Below are 25,152 nucleotides of genomic sequence, written 5' to 3' on the forward strand. Positions count from 1 at the left end.
TATATATATATATATATATATATATATATATATATATATATATATATATATATATATATATATATAAACAGTTCTTCCTATCTGTCAATCATGCTTAAGAATTGAGGCTCATTGTTCATAATGAATGAACCAAATGGAATAAGAGGTGAAATTTGTAAAGTAGCAATCTCTGGATGTCCAAACCTTAAAATATATTGTCTTATATATTTTAATGTAATTGCTATACAAACTTTTTTTTAGTTAGTTGCTGAAGTGAAAATAACGTACAATCAAGAATAGTTAGCATAATCTTGAAATTCAATTATCATGCTTTAGTGGTAAGCACGGTTCTTTATGTATGTGTTAATGAGTTTAATTTTGACTTGTGTGTGAGTAAATTGTACTACTACTAATCATTCGAAATGCAATTTTTTAATGCATTAACCGAAATATTAGTTTTCAACCTTATCATTAATAAAATATTTTATTACTTCTTTTAAAATATTTTATTTTTATTATACTTTAGAAACAGATGCAATTCCTTCATATCTTCATATTTATTTTTTCATATAATTTTTATTTAACTATCCTATTTTATTTTTTACACCAAGTAAACCATTGATTTTTAAATTGATTTTAATCAATTAATATTAACAGGAACATAAAGTTAGTGATCAAAATATTAAATATTAACGGGAATATTAAATTACTGATCACAATATTAAATATTAACGGATACATAAAGTTAATGATCAAAATATTGAATAGTAGGGAGAACATGAATTTACGATCAAAATATTGAATAATAGCGAGAACATGAATTTACTAATAACGGGAACATGAAGTTACTGATAAAAATATTGAATATTAACAGGAACACGAAGTTACTGATCAAAATATTAATATTAGCGTAAACATGAAGTTACTATTCAAAATATTGAACATTAACAGCAACATGAAATTACTAATAAAAATATTGAATATTAACAGAAAAATGAAATTACTGATCACAATATTAATATTAACGAAAACATGAAATTACTGATCAAAATTTTGAATATTAACGAGAACATGAAGTTACTCATCAAAATTATTGAATATTAACGGAAACATGAATTTACTGATCAAAATATTGAATATTAACAAAAATGTTAAATTATGACAATAATTCCAAAAAAAAAAATTTATAAAAACAAATATATATTCATGTTCAAAATATTAATATTAGCGAAAACATGAAGTTGCTGATCAAAATATTAATATTAACGGAAACATGAAATTACTGATCAAAATATTGAATAACAACGGGAACATGAAGTTACAGATTAAAATATTGAATATTAATGAAAATAATAAGTTATTAATCAAAACAAAATATTGTATATTAACAGGAACATGAAGTTATTGATCAAACTATGGAATATTAATGGGAACATGGAGTAATTAATTTAAATATTCAATATTAACGGGAAGCGATGTTATTATGTTGAAAGCAAATATGACTAAATTTATTGCATAGGACAATTGATATTGTGTTGTCTATTCTTTATGCATGTCACATTTTATTCTACTGTTGATAAAACAGTAATAATTTAAGCCAAATAATTGATCTTTCCAATTTTTATTACATACTAATAAAATAACATATAAACTTTATTTTCTTAATTACTTTTTATTTTCAATATTCAATTTTTTTAATATTAATATTTTTATAACTTTTTCATTTTAATTCAAATTTAATCTTTTACTAATATCTTTTATTTTCCTCAATTCAAATGCGCGAAAACAACGGTACCCGTGCGAATGCACGGGTATCACACTAGTTTTTGAATGAAAATTTGGCAAACTTTTTTGAAAGAAGAAGGAAAAGAAAAGTTTTTGGCCATATGAATAGAATATGAAATGTGGAACAGTGTAAAGAATACCAATTAATGCCCTAATTATTATAAGGGTGGCTCATCATTATAAATATATTTTAAAAAAATTACTAAAGGATAATGGTGTAAATAGTTAACTCATATTTTTAGAAGTTACACAATTGTTTGACTTTTAATTAGGTTTATGAAATGTGTTTTTTTCTTATAAAAGAGAATGGAGGGAGTACATAAGAATAAATTTCAAATTCTTTCAAAGTTTTATAAAAGAGAATGGAGGGAGTACATAAGAATAAATTTCAAATTCTTTCAAAGTTATATTGACCAGATATTCACGATATCGTCGACTTCATAAGATCTTGCTGTGTCAAATCGCATCAATTTTACAGTGTCAAATCACATCTATTTTACAGTCCTATGTATTCACCGGTTCCTTTTGCAAATAAAAACCAGAAAACACAAATAAAACAAAACCCAAAACGATGTCAAAATAGATCTTTCTCCTGGGTTTCAAAGAATTCGACAATCCTTGCAAAAAAAATGGATGGAAAATTCATCTACTACACTGGGAAAAACAGGTTCGGATACATATTGGGAGAGAGAAAGAAACAAGGGAAATTTCCAAATTGATATCTACTTTTGTTTCCTTTTATGTTCTGCTCAAATCATTGTTACTTTCATTGCTGTTATCTTTCTTGAAGTCTTTCACAGGTATTTGTTGACTTTGGAGTCTTCTCACTTGCAAATATTTTCCATTTTAACTAAAAAAGAAGCTTTTTTTTTGGTCTCATATTCATGCTTCTTTTGTGTTTGATATAATGCTGCAATGATTTGTTTAAAATTTTGGAGGCATTAAATGTTCATAAACTTATGATAGGTATTTATTAACAATCTATGTTGAAAAACAATTGGTAAATGAATCTGATCAACTCTTTCTGTTTTTTGTTTTCTTGATATATTGTTATCAGATCTAATCACCTGTGTTTGAAATGAAGTTATTGTCTGTGAAGCATTGTTGATCAGAAGGTTTTGGAGATTTCTCTGTAAATTGCGATCCTTTTGGTAGGATTTGTTACTGTTATTTGTATCATGGGAAGAAAAGGGTTGTTATTTCATTTATTACTGAACTGCTTTGTAATATGATGCTTGTAGATTTGTTTACTTCTGATCCGACAACGACTGCTATTTCTCAAATCATAGATACCATTGGTGAGTTCACGTTCTGTGCTAGTGATGTAATTGTGAATAAGGATAGCTAAGGAACTTGGTGCTTGTATGGAAAGAATCATGCCGGTTTTGATGTTATGAATCGAGAAACGAAAGATGCAAAGTTACTTGCTCTAGAATGTAGCAAGAAGAGCAAGTTTTATCCGTTAATGAATTGCAGGTCCATTGCGAAACGATTAGAAAATCACACAAAGGAGAAAGTTTTAGTTTAATATCACAAAATTTCTACCTTCAATTTTACAAGTTTATATAAAAGATAATTAAATACCACTAATGAAAACTTTTTTTATCATAAAAAATCTTTTAATAGAGGACACTTCTACAATAATTTTCTTATATTATTTTTTTGTCTTGTTAATATAATAGCCGTGCATGACACCATGAACACAGTTTCTCTTACGAGTGGAGAAGAGGGAGGTTGTGATGGTTAAAGCAAGAAGAGGCAGTGTGAATGGCAGTGAGTTGGAAGAATGAGAAGGAGAAACCGCTATCTCAATTCACCAATCTTCCATTTGAACACGACAATTCACACCCAGTTGAAGATGGTTGTGATGGAACAACAGTGCGTTCTCCCAATTCTGACAAATCATCACAAATAGTTATTCCATTTCAAACTCAAGGAGATAGCCTTTCTATGGTATTATTCTCTCTTGCTTTTCTTTTTGTTGGGTCGCTGAAATCTGCATTCAGTTATGAAAAATGAACCTGGAACTTTTTTATAGATACAAAAAGTTATTTATGTGGGTTATAGCAAGGTTACATTGGTTTAATGTCTGAGTTCTTTTAGAAAAGTAAAATTTTGGTGTTAAAGGCTTACTAGTGCTACTGTTAGTTTTCTTTTATTTTCATAGCTCTAATTTGGGAGTTCTTTCTTAATGCTTAAATATTTAAAACCCAACATTTGGTTTTATATTAACTTTTTAGGGTTAGGATCTGACAAATTTCTCGTGGAGTCTCCTTACGTTGCATGGGAACAATAATTTTGATGGTAACAATAGATGCTCATTTTATCTTTGATCTTTAGTATTGGAGTGTTATGTGTGTTACTTCATTCTAAATTGTTCTAACTATATGCAGTTTCTAGCAGTCCAGTAAATGTTCCTCAAGTCAAGTGTGGTATACCTTTGTTGAGAAGGAAGCTGGTAATTATCAATGGAGTCAGGTTTTGGTTAATCTCATTATTTCTATAAAATTATTTATGGAAAAAATAAATCCTGTAAGCTAAAGTGCGCCATTGGAATTTCGTGCAGGTAAGATCTTTGTTGTCCTCTCTTAAGTTTAGTGTAATGAAGATCTCAGTCGAGGATGCTTTTGAAAACCAAATATTGTTATACTTGAGTGCTACTCAAAATCGTTATACTGTAGGTGATAAGAATGAATGCTCATGAAGGTATTAAGTACTGCTATAACAGGCCTTGTTCAATATATGTTGGTAAAGCACCGCATGAATAAAAATTAATGAAAATGAGATCCAATAAGTTACTTCAGTTTAATTTGTTTTTAAAAGTGATCCTGTTTTGTTAAGTTTTGTTATGTTGAGCTAAAGAATGAAGGTGTGATGATGCAGCTCAACTGAAAATGCTCAGGCGCGCTTAACCTAACTCAAACCATAAGTAGCGCTTTCCTTCCACGATTCAGGTAAGCTGGTACTCACATTCCCAATGCACATCAGAGTAAGATCATTTTTTCCTCTTGTTTCATATATGCTGGAGAAACAACTTACATAGAATTTGCTATAGTGGTATAGTTTTGGTATGCATGTAATGTATTGACTTATGATATGGTAGGGATGTTGGCTATGATGAAAGGTTTACAATTTATATTTCAGAGACCATACCATGCATCAATCTTGAGAGTGATGTGGACAGTGGCTTAAGTAGAATGAACTTTAAGAAAATGGTTTTCATTTTAACAAGTTTTTATTTTTTATTTTTTTTATCCCCATCTCTTTTTAGAAGACTTTAATGACTATTGCGCAAATACTTTGAAGAATATAAAAAAATAACATTTGGTACTAATATTTCTTGAAATCATTACAAACTTACCTAAATGCTAAATACGTTATCAGTTTTCATCGCATGATCTGGATCAACAATTAGTTAGTAATAGGTGTGGGAATATGATCTCTACATATTTGATTCTAACACATGCATTTTTTACCAGCTCTGATGAAAAGTTCTTCTATTTTCATCTGCAAGAAGTTTAGTTGATTCGGCGGCCCATTCTGCCACAAATTCACTTCATAGAACTGATTGGCCCGAGGGTATGAAATTCCATCAATCTGCAAAAGTTCATGATATTGTAAGCTTTTTCTACAAGCTTTATTATATATTTTTAAAAAGCTGTAAAATGAGAATGGTCATTTTCATTTTGTCTGTTCGGCACATGATGTGTGCTTAATTATTTATTTTGATCTTCTTTTGTATTCCTTTTTTTTTTTTAAGATGCCAGTTGTGTTGTGTCCTGAGGATGATGGCTTTCGCAGGCTTTACTTTTCAACTATCCTTAGTGATCATTGGATTTCCCTCTCTCTGGCACAACAGTCAAGTCTTACTGTCTGTCAATGTGTTGGGGTAAGGTAACTATAACCGTAGGATTGCTTTTTTATGATGTTTATGTAATTGTAAACCATTAAGAAACCATCCTGACCAAACTCTGCACATTTTCATCAAATACAGTGGACAAGTAAAACGAATCACCTCTGCGGACTCAAATTTTTGCCGGTAAAATTAGATGCTTATTTTATCTTTGATCTGTATCTGGTAACATTAAACTTGCCGGTCCATCAAAGATTGTAGTACTTGGTGGCTTTTTGACCTGGCCAGGTTCTTAGACACTGACTTTTAAAATCTGATACATATATTTTTATATATAATTCTTTTATGTAGTCATTTTTGCAAGTTTAATCCGTAACTATTTGTGACATTGGAGCGTTGGATTTATCGTCAATATAATTTTGAAAGGACTTTTGCATGGCATGCTGTAAATTGGATAGTCACAAAATTAATAGGTTATGTTGAGAGCTGCATATCGTTTTTTAGTGGCAGTCATTAAGAAGCGTAGGTAGTGGGTTTTAACATGTATATATCTCTAATTATCGTTAGGCTTAACTATTGAACTTAACTATGAAAAAGTGGTTTCAGTTTAAGTTAATTTTTGGCTAAATTACAGTTTTGGTCCCCCTATTTTAGGTTTTTCACGATTTTGGTCCCCCTATTTTCTTTTTAAACACTTTTGGTCCCCCATCCCAATTTTGTCCATGAATAGTGCATGAACAGTACATGTCCGTACATGAACAGTACATGTCCGTACATGAATAGTACATGAACAGTTGCATCGGACCAAAACTGTTTAAAAAGAAAATAGGAGGACCAAAATCGTGAAAAACCTAAAACAGGGGGACCAAAACTGTAATTTAGCCTTAATTTTTTTAAAATTAAATTTAAAGAAATTTAAAAGTTTTAAATGGATTTATCCGGTGTGGGACAGGTTGAACTGGATGTATCCAGTTTGGGATAGGTTTGTTCAGGTAAATAGTTTAATATCTGGGTTTTGGCTTTACCGCAAAATAGACCGGTTTTGATAACCCGGGGTATTAAAATATTGTTACTTTTTCACCTTGAATTTTCAAAACTTCATTGTAACTTAAATTTGGTAATTTTAATGTGTCTCCATGTCCAAATCAAAATCAAGGATAAAAGTACAATTTCCAAATTGAACTTTTCTTTTGTTTCATTCACTTCTTGAAAATGGAATGATATAAATGCGTTCATCTTCCTGCTCAAATCATTGTTACTTTCTCTTGCTCCAAAGGAGTTTTCAATTTTATGGCTGTTATCTCTCTTTCTTTCTCAGGTATTTTGGAGTCTTCTCACTTGCAGATATTTTCCATTTTAACTAAAACAGAAACTTTTTGTCTCATTTTCATGCTTATTTTGTGTTTGATATATTGCTGCAATGATTTATTTAAAAGGGTTAATACCTATTTTGCCCCCTGCCATATGGGGTGTAGTTGAAAAAACCCCCTGCCAAAAAAAAAGTTTCAAGAAGTGTCTTGTAAAATTTCAGAAGTTTGATTTTGAACCTTTTTCACGCCACCTCATTAAAAAGTCTGATGTGGCAATTTTTTTTTAATTTTTTTAATGACGTGGATTGCACAGGTGGCATTTTTATTATTTTTTATTTATTTTAATTCCACTTGGCACTTTTGGGCTGCATGATTCAAGTTGTTATACAGTTGCATTTAATTATTGTTATAGTATCCAACTATAACAATATGCATTTAATTGATATTTATATACAACTAGTTATACTATAACCTTTTTAATATATATTTTATATACTATTACTATAGATTTTATAATAGTGTTTTATAAACTAAATTAAATTAATAGAAAATAATATTAATTAATAACGTTAATAGTAAATTAAATTAAATATAAATATTAACATAAATTGTTTAAATTAAATTAATTAACATAAATATAACGTTAATAGTAAAATAATATTAAATAAATTAAATAAAAATAAATTAAATAAAAATAAATTAAATTAAACATAAACGTTAAATTAAATTAAACTAATATTAATTAGAAATATAAACTAAATTAAATTAATATTATTTAATAACGTTAAATTAAATAATACTAATATTAATTAATAGTAAAACAAATTAACACTAATAATAAGATAAATATTAATTATTATTTTAGTTTAATTTAGTTTATATTTAGTTTATAATTTAGTTTAATTTAGTTTATATTTAGTTTAACAGTAAAACAAATTAATAGTAAAACTATTTTATAATTTAGTTTATATTTTACAAATTAACAAATTAACAGTAAACATAAACATTAAATGAAAATATATTTAGTTTATATTTTATAATTTAGTTTAACTGTAAAACAAATTAACAGTAACACTAAAATATAAAATAATAATATTTATATTAATTTAGTTTAATTTAGTTTATATTTTATAATTTCATTAGCATTAACAGTAAAATAAATATTAATTATTAATTTATAGTTTAAGTAATATTAATTAATAACATTAACTAATAAATATTAGGACCTAAATATTAACTAATAACTAATAATTATTAACTAATAATATTTATATTAATTAATCATGAAAATATTTATTATTAATGCTAATAACGTTAAATTAACTATTATAATTATAATGTAGCGAAGGCATATATATAACAAGAAGTAGCACACAGCGTAGTGGTAAAGGTGCTGGCCAAGTATTCTTTGTGTCCCGGGTTCAACACCCGTTGGGACCATTTTTTGGGCTTTTATATTTAACATTTCAAAAACCAAACAATAAAATAATAATAAAAGTGCCGAGTGGAATTAAAATAAATAAAAAAATAATAAAAATGCCACCTGTGCAATCCACGTCATTAAAAATAATAAAAAAAATTAAAAAAAAATTGCCACATCAGACTTTTTAATGAGGTGGCGTGAAAAAGGTTCAAAATCAAACTTCTGAAATTTTACAAGGCACTTCTTGAAACTTTTTTTTTGGCAGGGGGATTTTTCAACTACACCCCATATGGCAGGGGGCAAAATAGGTATTAACCCTATTTAAAATTTTGAGACATTAAATATTCATATAGTTATGATAGTAATTTACAAACAATTTTATGTTGAAAAACAATTGGTAAGTGAATCTGATTAACTCTTTCTGTTTTTGTTTTCTTTATAGATTTAGTCACCTGTGTTTGAAATGAAAGTGGTTGTCAGTGGAAGCATTATTTGATCAGAAAGTTTGGAAATTTCTGTATATTGCGATCCTTTTGGTAGCATTTGTTAGTGTTATTTGTATCCTGCCTCCTACATATGCTCCCCATTCGACTTGCAAATCATCTTTAATAAAAATTTTAGGGTGTACATGACTCTTTCGCCCTTAATTTGATATTCTAGATCGTTCGTACAACTGTGAAGTTTCATGTTTTAATAATTGTTATTTTATCTGCTGTATAATATTCATGTCATGTCTGATAATTTTTAAGAGTTTGGTTGTGTTCTCATGTTCTAATAATTCTTATTTTATCTGCGGTTATTGTGCTTTTTAGATTTTGTTTCTTTTTTGTGTCAATCAACTAATGTCTGGGTGTCTTGCTCTGTGATATTGTAGGTTTTGAGGGAATCTCTTGGAACTTTGATGAAACTCTGTATAGTATATGTTGCTGAAGAGCCTTTCCTAGCAAAGCCTACATTCAATGATTAGTGCTTAAGAAAAGTGGTTCTATTGACTAAGATTGCGGCAGCTTGAAAGGTCAAGGAGAACGGGGAAGAACATATGCGGGAAAGAGGCAGCCTGCAATATTTGTCCTAAAAATCACTAGGTTTTGTCCTTAAAGTTAAATTTAAAAAAATTTAAAAGTTTGGAACTGGATTTATCCGATTTGGGACTGGGGTTGAACTGGATGTATCCGGTTAGGGATAGGTTTGTTCAGGTAAATAGTTTAATATCTTGTTTTTGGCTTTACTGCAAAATAGGCGGTTGTGATAACCTGGGATATGAAAATATTTGTACTTTGTCACCTTGAAGTTTCAAAACTTCATTGTAACTTAAATTTGGTAATTTTAATGTGTCTCCCATCACTATATGTGCTTGATTGAGAATTTAGTCAGTAGAATAAAACACTGGAGCGTAAACTTCTTGAGTTATGCTGGCCGGCTTCAACTCATAAGGAGTGTCCTATTTGCAAAAACAAACTATTGGTGGAGTTGCTTGCCCTTGCCCAAGACTATAATAAAGAAACTTAATTTTATTTGCGTACGTTTTTATGGACAGGTCAAGGAGACATGAAAAGCAAATCCCACATTGCTTGGAAGACTGTTTGTGCGCCAAAAAACAGGGGTGGTCTTAACATGATATCGATTGAAAAGTGGAATCTTGATTGAAAAGTGGAATCAAATTCAGCTGATAAAACTTTTGTGGAACCTTAGCCAAAAGAGTGACAACTTGTGGGTGAAGTGGGTACATACATACTACATCAAGAAGGAAACTGTCATGACAGTTGGTATTAAAACTGAGTGCTCTTGGATTTTGAAAGCAATCCTGAGCCAAAGGCAGATTGTTCAAAATATGAACGGTTGGCATGCTGTGTAGCAGAAAATCAAAGTAAGGGAGATCTACAATGAAATGGTAGTGATGCAACCAAAGGTTTTCAGTTTTAGTTAAAATATTTGTGTCAGGTTGAACTGGATGTATCCGGTTTGGGACAGGTTGAATATTTTGTTTTTGGCTTTACTGCAAAATAGACGGGTGTGATAACCTGGGATATTAAAATATTTGTACTTTGTCACCTTGAATTTCCAAATCTTCATTGTAACTTAAATTTGGTAATTTTAACGTGTCTCCATGTCCAAATCAAAATCAAGGATAAAAGTACAATTCCAAATTGAACTTTTCTTTTGTTTCATTCACTTCTTGAAAATGGAATGATATAAATGCATTCATCTTCCTGCTCAAATCATTGTTAATTTCTCGTGCTCCAAAGGAGTTTTCAATTTTATTGCTGTTATCTCTCTTTCTTTCTCAGGTATTTTTGGAGTCTTCTCATTTGCAGATATTTTCCATTTTAATTAAAACAGAAACTTTTTGTCTCATTTTCATGCTTATTTTGTGTTTGATATATTGCTGCAATGATTTATTTAAAATTTTGGAGACATTAAATATTCATATAGTTATGATAGTAATTTACAAACAATTTTATGTTGAAAAACAATTGGTAAGTGAATCTGATTAACTCTTTCTGTTTTTATTTTCTTTATAGATTTAGTCACCTGTGTTTGAAATGAAAGTGGTTGTCAGTGGAAGCATTATTTGATCAGAAAGTTTGGAAATTTCTCTGTATATTGCGATCCTTTTGGTAGCATTTGTTATTGTTATTTGTATCCTGCCTTCAACATATGCTTCCCCATTTGACTTGCAAATCATCTTTAAAAATTTTAGGGTGTACATGACTCCTTCGCCCTTAATTTGACATTCTAGATCGTTCGTACAACTGCGAAGTTTCATATTTTAATATTTCTTATTTTATCTTCTGTATTATATTCATGTCTTGTCTGATAATTTTTAAGAGTTTGGTTGTGTTCTCATGTTCTTTATGTAGCTCAAGTGTCTCGTATGGTTATTGTGCTTTTTAGATTTTGTTTCTTTTTTATGTCAATCAACTAATGTCTGGGTGTCTTGCCCTCTGATATTGTAGGGTTTGAGGGAATCTCTTATGCTATAAGAAAAGTGGTTCTATTGAATAAGATTGCGGCAGCTTGAAAGGTCAAGAAGAATGGGGAGGAACATATGCAGAAAAGAGGCAGCCTGCAATTTTTGTCCTAAAAATCACTGGGTTTTGTATAGTTTAACTTCATTAAATAGTAAAGTTTATATTTATCTATTGATAAAAATCCTAATAACGACACTGATTTTACAGTGTCAAAGTAATTCACAAATCTTTGAGTGTGGACTCCATCAAATGAAGGATCTGCAAAATATTTGTTTTTTTTGGATGGTTAATTGAGACAAGAAAGATCGCTCTTAAGTGTTGCTACAACATGCCTTGTGCATTATATGTTGTTAAGGCACCACACAAATAAACAACTAATAAAAATTAAATCGAGTAAGTCGCTTCAATTTGATTTCTTTTGAAATTGATTTTGTTTTATTAAGTTTGGTTATGCTGAGCTGAAATATAAAGGTGTTATGATGTGGCTTGTTTGTTATAATACATTTTCCAAAATCTGCATATTTTTTTATCAAACTCTTCATAGAGTTATTTTGACTTTTTTGTATTTATTATAAAGATGTCAGTTGTGCTATGTGTTGCGATTGAGGGCTTTCCCGGGCCTTACTATTCAAGTATCCTTAGCAATCCATGTCTTTCCAATTGCCACACTTGGATTATACTTCTGTGTGGCACAGAAGTCAAGTTTTATTTTGTCTATTGAGGTAAGATAACTATAACTGTAGTAATCATAATTAATCCATTACACAAGTCATCATGATTAAAATCTGCATATTTTCATCAAATATAGTGGACAAATATAGACAAATAGTGTTTATATGTGAAGATAATGCAAAGAATTAGTCCCACATCGGTTAGCTTCAAAATAAAATCTGCACTTGGCTTTCAGGATTGTCATAACGTTTTTTTTTTTTTTTAATACGCAAGGAATATATTGATCAAGAGAACCAAAGTTCTCAAAACAGAATACAAGAGGCCCGGAATGAGTACCGGACAAAGAAAAATAGACTCCAATTGAGCATTACGACAGAAAAAATAGGGGATCCCTACTAAACTCGTAAAAATTACAATTGGGATGTATATTTTTCCCTACGAAAGACCAACGCCACACCAAAGCTTTAGCGCCCCAAACTATATCGGAGATGTTCCAAGTATCGCCTTTAAACACAATGCGATTCCTAACCATCCAAATATGCCACACCACCGCCAACCAAACCACTCCTTCTTTTCCCTTTCTAAGACCTACTCTCCTCCCATAATTGTACCACCACATAAAGCTTTCCTTAATCCCCACCACTTTGTAGTTGTCAAAACCGAGCCAATCGGCCATTTCCCTCCAAATCAGCTCAATGCAATAACAAGACACCAATAAATGAACAGGTTCCTCTATGGTTTCACGACAAAAGGCACAATAAGAATTGGAGTTAGGAATAATTCCCTTTCTAACAAGAGCTCCTTTTGTCGGTATTCTATTAAGAAAACTACGCCATCCGAAAGCTTTAGATTTCAACGGCACATCCATCTTCCAAACAAGAGATAATGCTATATCAAATTCTCCTACCGGACCTAATGGAACATGTCTAGAGTTGAGTAACTTATAACAACTTCTTACCGTGAAAGCTCCCTCCTTTTCCGGCTTCCAAAACACTTTATCCGCCCCTGAATTAGTGAAATTCACGCTTTCCAGCTCGAGCATCAGCTGATCCAACAGAGTCGGGGCAGAACTGTTGGCGCCCGCATCCTGCTGAAGCTGGCCCGAAGAATGAAGGGAGCTCTGTTCCGCTCTGGTTTGGAAATCTGGGTGAGACAGCGGTGGTGCAGCAGCTGCACGCAGCCCCTCAGCGTTCGTGTTGACATTCAACTGAGGCCAGTTAATCCCGAGGTCTCCCCACCTCCATTCTCCGGCTGTACTCCAGCCCATAAGAGCAATAGAAACATCTTTTAGAGCTGACAGACGGAACAAACTAGGGAATCGGTCCTTAAAAGTACCCCTGCTAGTCCAGTTAGATAACCAGAAGGAAAATTTATCACCTTTACCTGCATAAAACAAACAGTTAGAAGTAAAAAAGTTTTCCGGGTCTAGAGACAAAATGTCTCTCCACCATAAAGACTTCGCTCCGTCTTCCTTCCCTTCACCACTGCCATTAACAACTTCAAGGCTAACATCCCCATACCGAGCTTTCAATACTCCAAGCCACAAAGCTTCCGGTGTGTCTAGTATCCTCCACTTCCACTTAAGCAAGAGAGCTTTGTTGAAGTCCTCCAAGCCTTTAATCCCCAACCCTCCCTTCTCGGTTGGAAGGCAAATCGAATCCCAACTGACCCAATGAACACACCTTTTGTTTTCCGACCCTCCCCACAAGAAATTGCTTTGAATTCGATTAAGATCCCGAATCACTTTCTTTGGGGCCTTATAAAACGAGAGGTAAAAAATAGCAAGGCTACTTAGCACCGCCTTAATTAGGGTTATTCTACCACCCAAGCTAAGGAACCTTCCTTTCCAACTAGCTAATCTCTTTTTGACTTTCTCCACCAAAGGTTTCCAAGTAAGGATCCTTCTAGGATTACTTCCTATCGGGATGCCGAGGAAGATGAATTCCTTTCCTTCCCTCCGGCAACCAAGGAAATTGGTGGCTAACTCCATACGGTTATCACTAATGTTGATCCCTACCACCTTGCTTTTGTGAAAGTTAATGCCTAATCCGGATATCAATTCGAAGGCTCTCAAAACCGACTTAATGGCCCACAAGTGGCCCCAACTTCCATCTCCAATTAAGATAGTGTCGTCCGCAAATTGAAGAACATCTAAGAAGCACCTTCTCTTGATCCAAAACCCCGCGTAATCACCATTCGCCAACGCTCTATTCACTAATCCCTTCAAGCCCTCCGCCACTATGACAAAGAGAAAAGGAGAGATTGGGTCTCCTTGCCTCAATCCCCTCTCCACCTTAAAATCCTTAGTGGGACTCCCGTTAACCAACACCGACATATGGCTTGTGAAAACTATCGCATTTATCCATTTTATCCACACCTCGCCAAACCCCATATTAATCATCGTGGTTCTAAGGAATTCCCAATTGACCTTATCATAGGCTTTCTCAAAGTCTACTTTAAATAACAATAATTCCTTCTTTTCCTTTGTTGCATAATCCACTAATTCATTTGCCACCATCACCCCGTCAAGCAATTGTCTCCCGGGGACGAAAGCATTTTGGCTACTAGAGACCACCGTTCCTATGACCCTCTTGATTCTTCCCGCTAACACTTTAGAAATGATCTTGTGAATACTACTCACCAAGCAAATTGGCCTATAATCGTCTAAGCCTAACGGATTATTAGACTTAGGGATCAAAGCCAAGAACGAGGAGGTTATTGATTTAGACAACTTGGACCCCGAATGTAATTCCTTGAAACAAGAAATGAGATCCCGCTTTATTAGATCCCAACACTTCTTAAAGAAAAGCAAAGAATAACCATCCGGTCCCGGACTTTTGCTCCCCTCGCAACTCCACACCGCCTCCTTTATTTCACATTCCTCAAAAGGTAATTCAAGACTATTCGTCTCTCCGACACTAAGTTTGTTAAAAAGATCCCCTTCTAAAACCGGTTTAGGCTCCTCGCTTTCCATGAATTTAGACTTGAAATGATCAAAAATCTCCTCTTTTACCTCCTCCACCTTATTAATAATCCCTCTATCCGTATTAATGTGACCAAGGAAATTGCGTCTCAACCCCCTCTTCATAATCGCATGAAAGTACCTACTATTCTCATCTCCGTCGTTTATCCACCTTAGCTTCGCCTTTTGAATTAACATATTCTCTCTTATCTTAAGATTTGTCCAAAATTTCCTATTCGCCCTCCTTCTATCCTCCGGATCAATCTCCTCATGATAACCATGATTGTCTATATCGTTCATCTCCTTGACCCCCTCTTCCACCTTTAAATCAATCCTCCCAAAAACGTTGTTATTCCACCACCTTAGTTTGTTTTTAAGAAGACTCATTTTCTCCTTCAACACAAAATCACCGCGGCCGTAAACTTCCATCGCCTTCCATTCCCTCTCCATAAAGCCTAAAAAATCCTTATGTTGAAACCACTCATTGTTAAACTTAAATGGTTTTGGGCCCCAATCCGATTTATCCACCAATATCCATATAGGACAATGATCCGATATGTCTCTCTCGCCAATTTCTTGACCAACCACACCCCACCAGTTAATTATTTCACTAGACACCAAGAAACGATCTAACCGACTCTTAGAGTTGCCGTCTCCACTGAACCAGCTGAACTTTTTGCCTTTACAAGGGACGTCCTCCAAACCTAAGTCGTTAATAAAGCCGGCAAATTCCTCCCTTTCAACGCTACCCCCACCTGCTGACAATCCCTTCCTTTCTCCTCTGTTTTTCACTGCATTGAAATCTCCGCCAAAAATCCATTCCCCGTCTGTATTTTTTTCTTTCAACTCAATGAGATTCCTCCACAGTTCTCGCTTCTGAGAAAAAACGCACGAAGAATATACGTTGCAAATATATATAATTCTATCCTGCCACAGTGCCTTAATTCCCAGGTAACCTATTCCCCTAAAGCTACAAATAACTTCAAGCTTTGCAGAATTCCAAAAAATAATCAAGCCTCCAGACATACCTTCTGAATCAGACACCGAGTAGTCGACACCTGAATTTCTCCATAAGCTCTTCGCAGTTGATTCAGAGCAAGATTTCATCTTTGTTTCCTGCAAGAGAAACACTTCCGCCTTCCCTCTACAAATAATTTGATGAATTCTTCTACGCTTAATTAAGCTACATCCCCCTCTAATGTTTAAGGACCCAATGATCATGGTAGCAATTTCTCTGTCTCCTGCGCTCCTTTCTTTGAAGTCGAACCAAAGCGATCCGAGTCTTCCTCCTCGACGAGTTGCGGAACAAAAACGCCAAGCTTGCTGATACACTTCTTTAATTTTTCATTACCTCCTCCGTGACAAAGGAAGTCTGTGATCCTCCGGTTGCCTCTGCCTATGTCGGAATCTTCTGATTGTTCCCCAACTAAATTAGCATTAGGGATTCTGGGTGGGACATTCTCCAAGGAGAATTGGGAGATGGGGTCCGACCCAATTGGGTGAGCCGTAGAAATTGGGCCGAGTGTACCTGCGGTAATTTCCTCCAAATATTCAGCAGAAGAAATGGGCCTTTTTACGTTTCTCTTCTTAAGCCCAACAAGACAATTAATACTTTTGAACCGAGTCTTTTTTCTCTTTAATCTCTTTCCTGCCACGCGTCCTCCTAACCGCTTCAAATTAAGGGTCCCACCAGAAACTTCTGAATTTGGACCTTGGGATCCCTCTAAAGCTGAATCACCTACTCCTTCCTTAAAAACGCAATCTTCCTTTTCACTGGAGGCTGAAAGCAGCTGCTGTGATCTGACAAAGCCCCTTTCCTTAGCCAGTTTCACAGCTGTGTCAAAGGAATTGAGAGTCTCGATGTCTGCCACGCTCTCCTGTACCACAGTGACTAGATTGAGCCCCATCTTTTTACTGCCGCTCCGCCCCTCCACCCTAGCATCCTTTACACAGAGGTCCTTAGATGGTGTACAATCAGATGCACCTCCTTCTGAGAAACAAAATTCATCGCAATCCTCAGGGACTCCTCTGTAGCCTTCATCTGCGTCCTCCGAAGCGGAATCTTCCGATAAAAAAACCGTCTTCGGTTTAGGTTTGGTCGGACGAACTAATCCCCCCGAGTCCTCTCTAACCTCCAGACTGAAAGTCTCACCTTCGATTGTCACCTTTAGGCACTCAGAAAGTCTGAATGGCTCACAAACCCTCACCATAACGCGCGCTATGTCCAAACAAGATTTGCTTGCAGTGTTATCATCTAAGCAAATGAACTTGCCAATAGAGTTTGCCAATGATATGAAAAAGTCAGCATCCCATGCATGACAGGGAACCCCATATATTCGAAGCCAGACCAATCTTTCCTTATCAACATCCTTAGCTGCCCACGGCCTTACCTCCTTAAACCACTGCTTCCACCACGTCTGACCGTCTCCTATCAACTCCTTGATGAAACCATCTTCCAAGTCCTCCAACAGGCAAAGGTTAGCTCCCATAGGGGTGACCTTAACGGAAAAAACCCCTTCGACCTCGAAATGCGTCTGGATGTTGTAGGCTGAACCTGGAACCTGAACCACACCCACAAATGCCTTGCTAAATCTTTGTGTATCCTCCTCCTTTGGAATGAAATTCAACAAAGGGGTTGCAGCCACCACCGGAGCTACTATTTCCTTCAACACAACCTCCGCGAAAGAGCGATCTTTTCGTACAAACCTGTGTGAAGAGCTATCTATTCGAACAAACTTGTGAGCTTCCGTTTTCTCTATCTTCCTCAAATGTACCTCTCCCTTGCCTTCTAACTTCCTGTTCCTCTCAAACCTAGGAACGTTCGCATGAATCTTCCTACCGTCAATAAGAATATTGTCTAACCGCACCGCCAAAAGCCTTGCTTCCTCCACGCCCACAAAACGAGCAAATCCGAATCTCTTCCCAAGGTTGTTCTTCCTAGGCGGAATCACCACTTCTATCACCTCCCCATGGCAACCAAAGAGCTCAAAAATACCTTTAGCATTGATTCTGTTTGGAATATCAGAAAAGAAGATGGACACCAAAATCTCGCTTTCTCCTACCCTCCTACCACCGTTAAAAGGGAAGCAATCCCACCTCTTCTGGAAACCACGAAAAGCTTTCCTCTGAACGTTCTTCCATTCCATCCTGACGGCTCCGGGAGAAAGAAGAAAAGACACAGTTGAAACACCCAAAAATTAAGAGAGAAGGGAGAGGAAAGAAGTGTCTTTCTCTCTCATCTGATTAAAGGATACTTATTGTCATAACGTTTTGAATCCCCTTGAACCTAAGATAAGGGAAATTTTGTTGTTCCAAATTTTTTGAGATGTATCTTCAAACTTACAAAGATGAATTAATGCAATTAATTATTGTAATTAATTATATTAATTAAAACATATAATTTATAATTAGATATATATTATTATAATATTAATCTATTAAATATTTAAATTAATATATTATTTCTATATAAATTTAATGAAAAAAAATAACATAAATTAAAAATTAATGTTAATAGGGGAATATTTTTAATATGAATAATGTCGTAGTTATTTAAAAAATAATTACTTATATAATTTTTAAAAAATTGTGATAAATAAATTATTATCAAATTAAAATTTTATTTAATATCTTTATTCTTTATTTATAACAATTTGTATTTAAGTTATTCTTTATTAATAATAATTCACTTTAAATATATTATAAATAAATTTCTTAAAATAAAATCAAAAGAAATTTGGGATATTGGTTTATTCGGATATTCAGAATTAATCAATATCCCAAAATTTTCAATTTTTTTAGGATTTTTTGGATAAGCTGACATTTTAAATCCAACGTTAAAATAAAAAAAAAAATATGAAGGTGTTTTAGGATATGCATATCCGAAACATCTTTTAAGATGTGAAAAAGTTGTGTTCGGATATGCATATCCGAAACATCTTAAGATGTGAAAAAATTGTGTTTGGATATGCATATTCGAAGGGTATTATAGAGTTTTTAGAGGAGTTTTTCACCTTATATAGATGTAATGAGAAATTTGTTAAGATATGAGTGTGTTTGTTTTATTTTTTTAAAAAAAAGTAATTTTTAGAGTGTTACATAATTTATAAAAAAAATTTAAGAAGAAATTTTTTATAAAAAGCTTCAAATAAAAATTTGGTTTAAATAGTTATTCTTAAAATGTTAATTTAGATATTTCATCTATTTATTGGAAACAAGTTTAGATATAAACACTTCAAAAAGAGTACCTCTGTTTAGTACGAAAGAAATTGAATAAGAAATGCAAAAATGTACACGTGTCATTATTTTAGAGTAGAATTTTTAATTTATTTTTAATTTAATTTTCTATTTAATTGGATTCATGGGGTGATGGTGATGATGAATGGTTGAGATTATTCTTACTTTTTTTTTGTTTTCACATTTTCTTAACAATAAGCATTTTCCTTTCAAAAAACTACTTAATTTTGAAGTTATTTCAAATAGATTTTCATAAAAATTATTTTTGAAATCTAAATTTTTAAAAACAGTGTGATTTTGACTAAGTTTTGGTCTTCAATAATATATGTTTTTGTTGTATGATGTCAAAATTAGTGTTTCAATTAAATAAAAAAGAATATAAAAAAACTTAAAATATTTTTAAACCGGTATGAATTTCTCTATCTTATAAAATAAACTAGTGGGATACCCGTGCATTCACACGGGTACGGGTGTGGTATGCACACTTTTGTTTTCAAAATATAATAAAAATATAAATAAAAAAATAAATTATTTTACGAAAGTAGTTATATATTAAAAAAAGACATATTTAAAAAAAATAAAATTGTTTTACCAAAATTGTTTTCATCAATAATATATATTTTAATTTTTCATATATTATTTTAAAAAAATTTATATCTTAAATTACAAATAATTATAAAATAAAAGTATTAGATTTTTTTGATAAATAACTTTGATTCATATAAAAAAAATGCATAAGTAATTACATGTTATCCTAAGGGATCCAACTACTAAAGATCAATAAGACAATGAAACACCACAGCTATTACATATCTATTGTAGCATTAGAATAGCTATATTCTTTCTAAGTTTCTTATTATTCCATCCTCTATATATCACGATATCTATAATTTTCCCACCTATATTAGTGTTATCCTTATCCTACTCAAAACTTTTGTGATTCCAAAGACTCCATATTTCGTAAATTGTTTCCGCAACAGCCTATTTTAGTATTGCAGCTTTGACACTTTTACCTTTCGCCTGATGTATCAACCAATCTATCTCATGATTCCATACTTTTGGACTATGTTGAACCTGTATCCAATCCAGTACCTTCTTCCAAATACTCCTAGTGGTGGGGCATTCAAAAAAGAAATGATCGATGGATTCTTCTTCGGGGCAAAAACACCAGCTTTTATTATCAATCATGCCAAATTTTATAATATGTCCTTGGTTGATAGTCTTCTATGGCAGGTAAGACACAATATAAAACAAGCTCGCGGTCTCTCCGTGTTACCATACATCAAGCCTTTCTATTCCACTTTTTGATCACATTTTTGTAGATTCTTATATACTCTACTCATATTGAATTTGTTATTATGCGTGATGTCTTCCCAATCATCAATATTATTGACACATTTTCTTTGTTCGAGGACCGCCTTCATGATCCAATTGTAATTATGTTTAATCTCTATTTCTATTAGTTGCTTGTTCCTTAAGTAGTAGGATTGAACCCATTTGACCTAGAGGGAATCTGCTTTACCACTTAAATCCAAAAATAAAAGTATTAGTAACATTAATAATTAAAATACAACACATTTTTCTCGTATTTAAATTTATATATTATTTTAAATATATTTACTTTTATTTTCTTTAATTGTAAAAAAATGTAATAAAACGTGAGTTCGCAGAAATTATGATCTGAAGACTCGTGCGTTTGTACGGGTACTGGTGCGTTACTTGCATATGTTTCTAAAATGTAATAAGATTGAAAAAAAAAGACAATTATTTAACCATATCAGTACCCATGCGTGTACCAGTGTGGTACGAAAACTTTTATTTTTAAAATATAATAAGAATCCGAAAAGGAAAAACAAAATTGTTTTACCAACAAAAATATACATTAATTTAGAAAAAGACATATTTTGATTTATATATGAATCATAAATAAAATATTTTTATATATGATAATATTTGGATGAATGTTTTATTTTATTATATAAAATATTATTTTTGTTTTGACAATATTTATTAAAATATTTGGATAAAAAGACTTGTTTCCCTTTATAGAAAAATATATTAACATTCACTAATTAATTAAAAAATAACATTTGCCATTAATACCATATATTAGAGAAATGAGTGCATCAATAATATATAATTCACTTTCCAATATATTATTTTAAAAAATATTGTATCTTAAATTAAAAATAATTTCTTAATAAAAATATTAGTAACATAAATAAATAAAAAATAACATATTTTATCCGTGTTTGGATTCATACATTATTTAAAATATATTTACTTTTACTTTCATTAATTGTACATAAAAAAAAGTAATAACCCGTGAATTCACACGGATTCTGGTGTAGTTACACGGGCGTTCGTACAGGTACTGGGGCATTACACGTATATGCTTCTAAAATATAATAAAAATAAAAAACAGAAAGCCAAAATTATTTATTCAAGAAAGTTTATAATTTTTAAAATAAAATCATATTTTTATATATATTTAGACTATAAATATAGTTTTTTCATATATACAAATATTTGGATCAACTGGATAATAAATATTAAATTTGTTTTGATATTATATATACAAATATTTATGCAATCATTTAGCTTTATAAATATCAACTAATAACATAGTATTTTAAAATATTATTTTCATTGCATATTAGAAACATAAATAAATACATTTTGCTCGTGTTTGAATTCATACATTATTTAAAATAATAACCCGTGTTTTGATTCATACATTATTTAAAATATATTTACTTTTTTTTCTTTAATTAATTTATTTTATTTTCCTTATTTTGGTAATCATAAAACTAGTGTTTTAAAAAACGGATCGGCCGGTCGGACAAGTTGAACCAGGAACCGGCCACGTAACCGGTATGGTTCGAATGCTGGATCAGATATGTCAATGAACCGGTGTGAACCGATCAAAACCGGTGTAAACCGATAAAACCGAAAAAATCGACGGTTTTCCAAAACCAGTGGTTTAAATACATTTTCAATTTTTTTAATTTTTTATTTATTTTTAAAAACTTACAACAACATCATTTTAATTATTTTAATGGAAAATTAAAATTAAAATAAAAAATGAAAAATAGAAAATTAAAATAAAAAATGAAAAATAGAAAAAAAAATAAAGATGTTTCGGATGCGGTTGATTGTGTTGCAGATGATTTTGATATTGAAGAAGGAGATATCAACATTGAAACAATTTATTCTTTTTTTATGCAGATATTTTATTATAATTTATTCAATTAGATTATGTAGCGATTAAATTTGTTTGTAAATACATACTTTGTAATTTTGTATTATTTTATTATGTGTGATAGCTATGTTTAAAATTTGAATTTAAATTATGAACTTGTAAATCTATTTAGGATGTGATATTTTTTTAAAAATTTAAGTGTCAGTTTATATATTGTAGAGACTGAAGCATCATGTTCGACATATTTTATATCTATATAATTTTATTATAACAGCCGGTTTATTCGACCGAGTTATCCAGTTTAATCCGATTTAGTCATGCGGTTCGACTAGTGACTCAGTGGTTCGACCGATAAACCAGTGACCCAGTAACCTCACCGATTTGATATCCGGTCCGATTTTTAAAACACTGCATAAAACAATTATGAATTGTTTATATTAGTATATAATTTTTATGTCATTAATTCATACATTACTTATGTTTTTTTGTCTAGTATCTATTTACTTATAAATATTTGTCTCGTTTATTTCTTTATTAGTAATATAAATAATTAAAAATTATTACATTTTTTCCCATGTGACATTTAAGTATATTTATATATATTATATAAAAAATATATATATTGATCAATGATGAACTTGACTCCTTTAACATTTTAGTTTTTTATTTATTTTTATTGTTATAAACATTTCTTCCGTAAATGTGAAAATATGATTTTAAAATGATATTAAATGCAAATAGAAAATTTATGAAAATATGTTACTATATTGATGGTGTAATTTTATTTATTCGAATAAGATATCACAAATGTGAAATTATATATTTCTATAAATAATAGACTTAATTGTTATAATATAAATAATAATGAGTAAAAACTTTTTCCTAGTCTCTGTTAGGGTTTAAGAAAATCTTCTCTATTGAGAAACTGGTTTTCGGTCCTTTTCCTGCTTTGGTTCGACGTTTCTGTATTACAAAGATAGCATGGCTACACCTAATGATCTAGAGGGCTTGTCCTTCCATGATGATGGAGAGGAGGAAGGTTTTTGTTTTGATGTGGAGAATGATGGAGAGGAGGCAGACGATTTACGGTGGTGTCTTATAAGAAGGTTCTTATGCAATAGATCTGTTCATGTAAAAGCTATGAAGACAAGAATAGCAGATCTTTGGAGACCTATGAAGGGAGTCACAATCAAAGAAGCAAAGGAAGGTTTATTTCTGTTTCATTTCTCTCACAATTTAGACATGGAAGTTGCATTGAAAAGGGGTCCTTGGACCTTTGATAGTCACCTACTGATCTTAGAGAGGTTACAACTTGGAATCCAAATCGAGAATATACAACTTAATCAAGTGGATTTCTGGGTTCAAGTGCATCACCTACCTGCAGGCCTTATGCTGGAGAAGGTCGGGAAGGCTATGGGAAATTTCATCGGTGTGTTTGTCGAGTATGATAAGAACAACAATACAAGCTTTTGGAGAGAGTATATGCGAGTGAGAGTTCGGATAGACGTGCGACAGCCATTGAAGAAACAAACAAAAGTTAAAAACAAAGGAGGAGAATGGTGTGTGGTTAAGTTCAAATACGAAAAGCTTAGTCTATTTTTCTTTGTGTGTGGGCTTCTTGGTCATTCTGAGCAACGATGCGAAGTTAGATTTGCAATGGAGCAAGATGATGGAAGTCGTGGGTGGTCGAATGAGTTACGGGTGGAGAATCGCAGGCATGGTGGAGTGGCTTCATCAAGGTGGCTAAGAGAAGAAAAGCTTAAAGATACTACAAAGGAAGAAAATGGTTCACGTCACCGGTGCGTGCAACACACGAACATATGGGTGGAAGTTAGAATGGAGATGCAACAGAAGGGACCCACAGGAAACAGGTGGCCAAGTTTTCCGGTCTACAGTTATGATTAATAATAAGGCTATTGATTTTGCAGCAAGTAGTAATGGTGCGTTATTTGATGATAATGGCAAATTATTGTCCCATTCAATCAGAAACATGCAATTCAATGCTATGGATGGAATATTCTCATCCAACCAATTAATACCCACGACACAACATTTATCACCCAATCATTCCTTTGTCACCCCACAAAACCAAAAGTTCACTACTCTGTCTAATCCTCTTTTCCTAACCAAACCTCTGATTTTCGCCGCCGAAATTAAAACCAACCATTTAAAGACTGTCCTTAACAAAATACCCCTAGAATCCGGGTCCCACCAAAATAACAACCAAAAACCCCATGCCCCACAAAGTCTATTACCTAATATTCTAAACCCAACACAAACATTATCCACAAACCAGAATCCGGTTACATTTAGTAACAACAACTCCACCCCCATACACCTTAATCCTAAACCCACAAAATTCAAGACAAAACCCATGCAGACCAAACACAAAATGCAAAGCTTTGCCATGCAAAAAATAAACCATAAACCTTCCAACAGTATACCCCTAACAATTGAAAAACCAGTGCCCAATTTATCCATAGCTACAGATAATGGAAATCATAACCGTGAGGACCAAGTGGAAAAGAAAAGAAGGAGAGAAACTGTGAATGAGAAAGAGGAAGATAAGTATGAGGAGCATCATCATTTTTTATCGGCAAGTCCTGGAAGCCGGGACTGCCAAGACCAATGAAAATCCTAAGCTGGAATTGCCGGGGATTGAGCAACCTGCGCGCAATTCCTAATTTGCAGAAGCTGGGTCATCAACACCGCCCGAATATTTTGTTTTTGTCGGAAACACTTTCTAAGTCGCTGAAGT

General features: G+C 32.4%; 1 long non-coding RNA gene across 28 annotated transcripts in view; it reads left to right on the forward strand.

Moving 5' to 3' along the window:
• Positions 1–2,169: 2,169 nt before the first annotated feature.
• The window catches only part of LOC131603384 (uncharacterized), a 36,997-nt gene continuing 14,014 nt past the window's right edge, over positions 2,170–25,152 (forward strand). For 9 of the 28 annotated variants that reach the window (XR_009284334.1, XR_009284340.1, XR_009284342.1 and 6 more), the window contains exons 1-12: positions 2,170–2,915; positions 3,006–3,062; positions 3,447–3,717; positions 4,005–4,068; positions 4,158–4,242; positions 4,331–4,470; positions 4,648–4,718; positions 5,244–5,381; positions 5,525–5,658; positions 5,759–5,803; positions 9,225–9,365; positions 9,401–10,241. This is a non-coding gene — a long non-coding RNA (uncharacterized LOC131603384). Of the gene's footprint in view, positions 2,916–3,005; positions 3,063–3,446; positions 3,718–4,004; positions 4,069–4,157; positions 4,243–4,330; positions 4,719–5,243; positions 5,382–5,524; positions 5,659–5,758; positions 5,804–9,224; positions 10,242–25,152 lie in introns of all 28 variants that reach the window. The other 19 variants (XR_009284326.1, XR_009284336.1, XR_009284330.1 and 16 more) reach the window with 19 other exon arrangements.

The sequence above is a fragment of the Vicia villosa genome, linkage group LG5 (genome assembly GCF_029867415.1).
Source record: "Vicia villosa cultivar HV-30 ecotype Madison, WI linkage group LG5, Vvil1.0, whole genome shotgun sequence".
In the NCBI taxonomy this organism is placed as follows: Eukaryota; Viridiplantae; Streptophyta; class Magnoliopsida; order Fabales; family Fabaceae; genus Vicia; species Vicia villosa.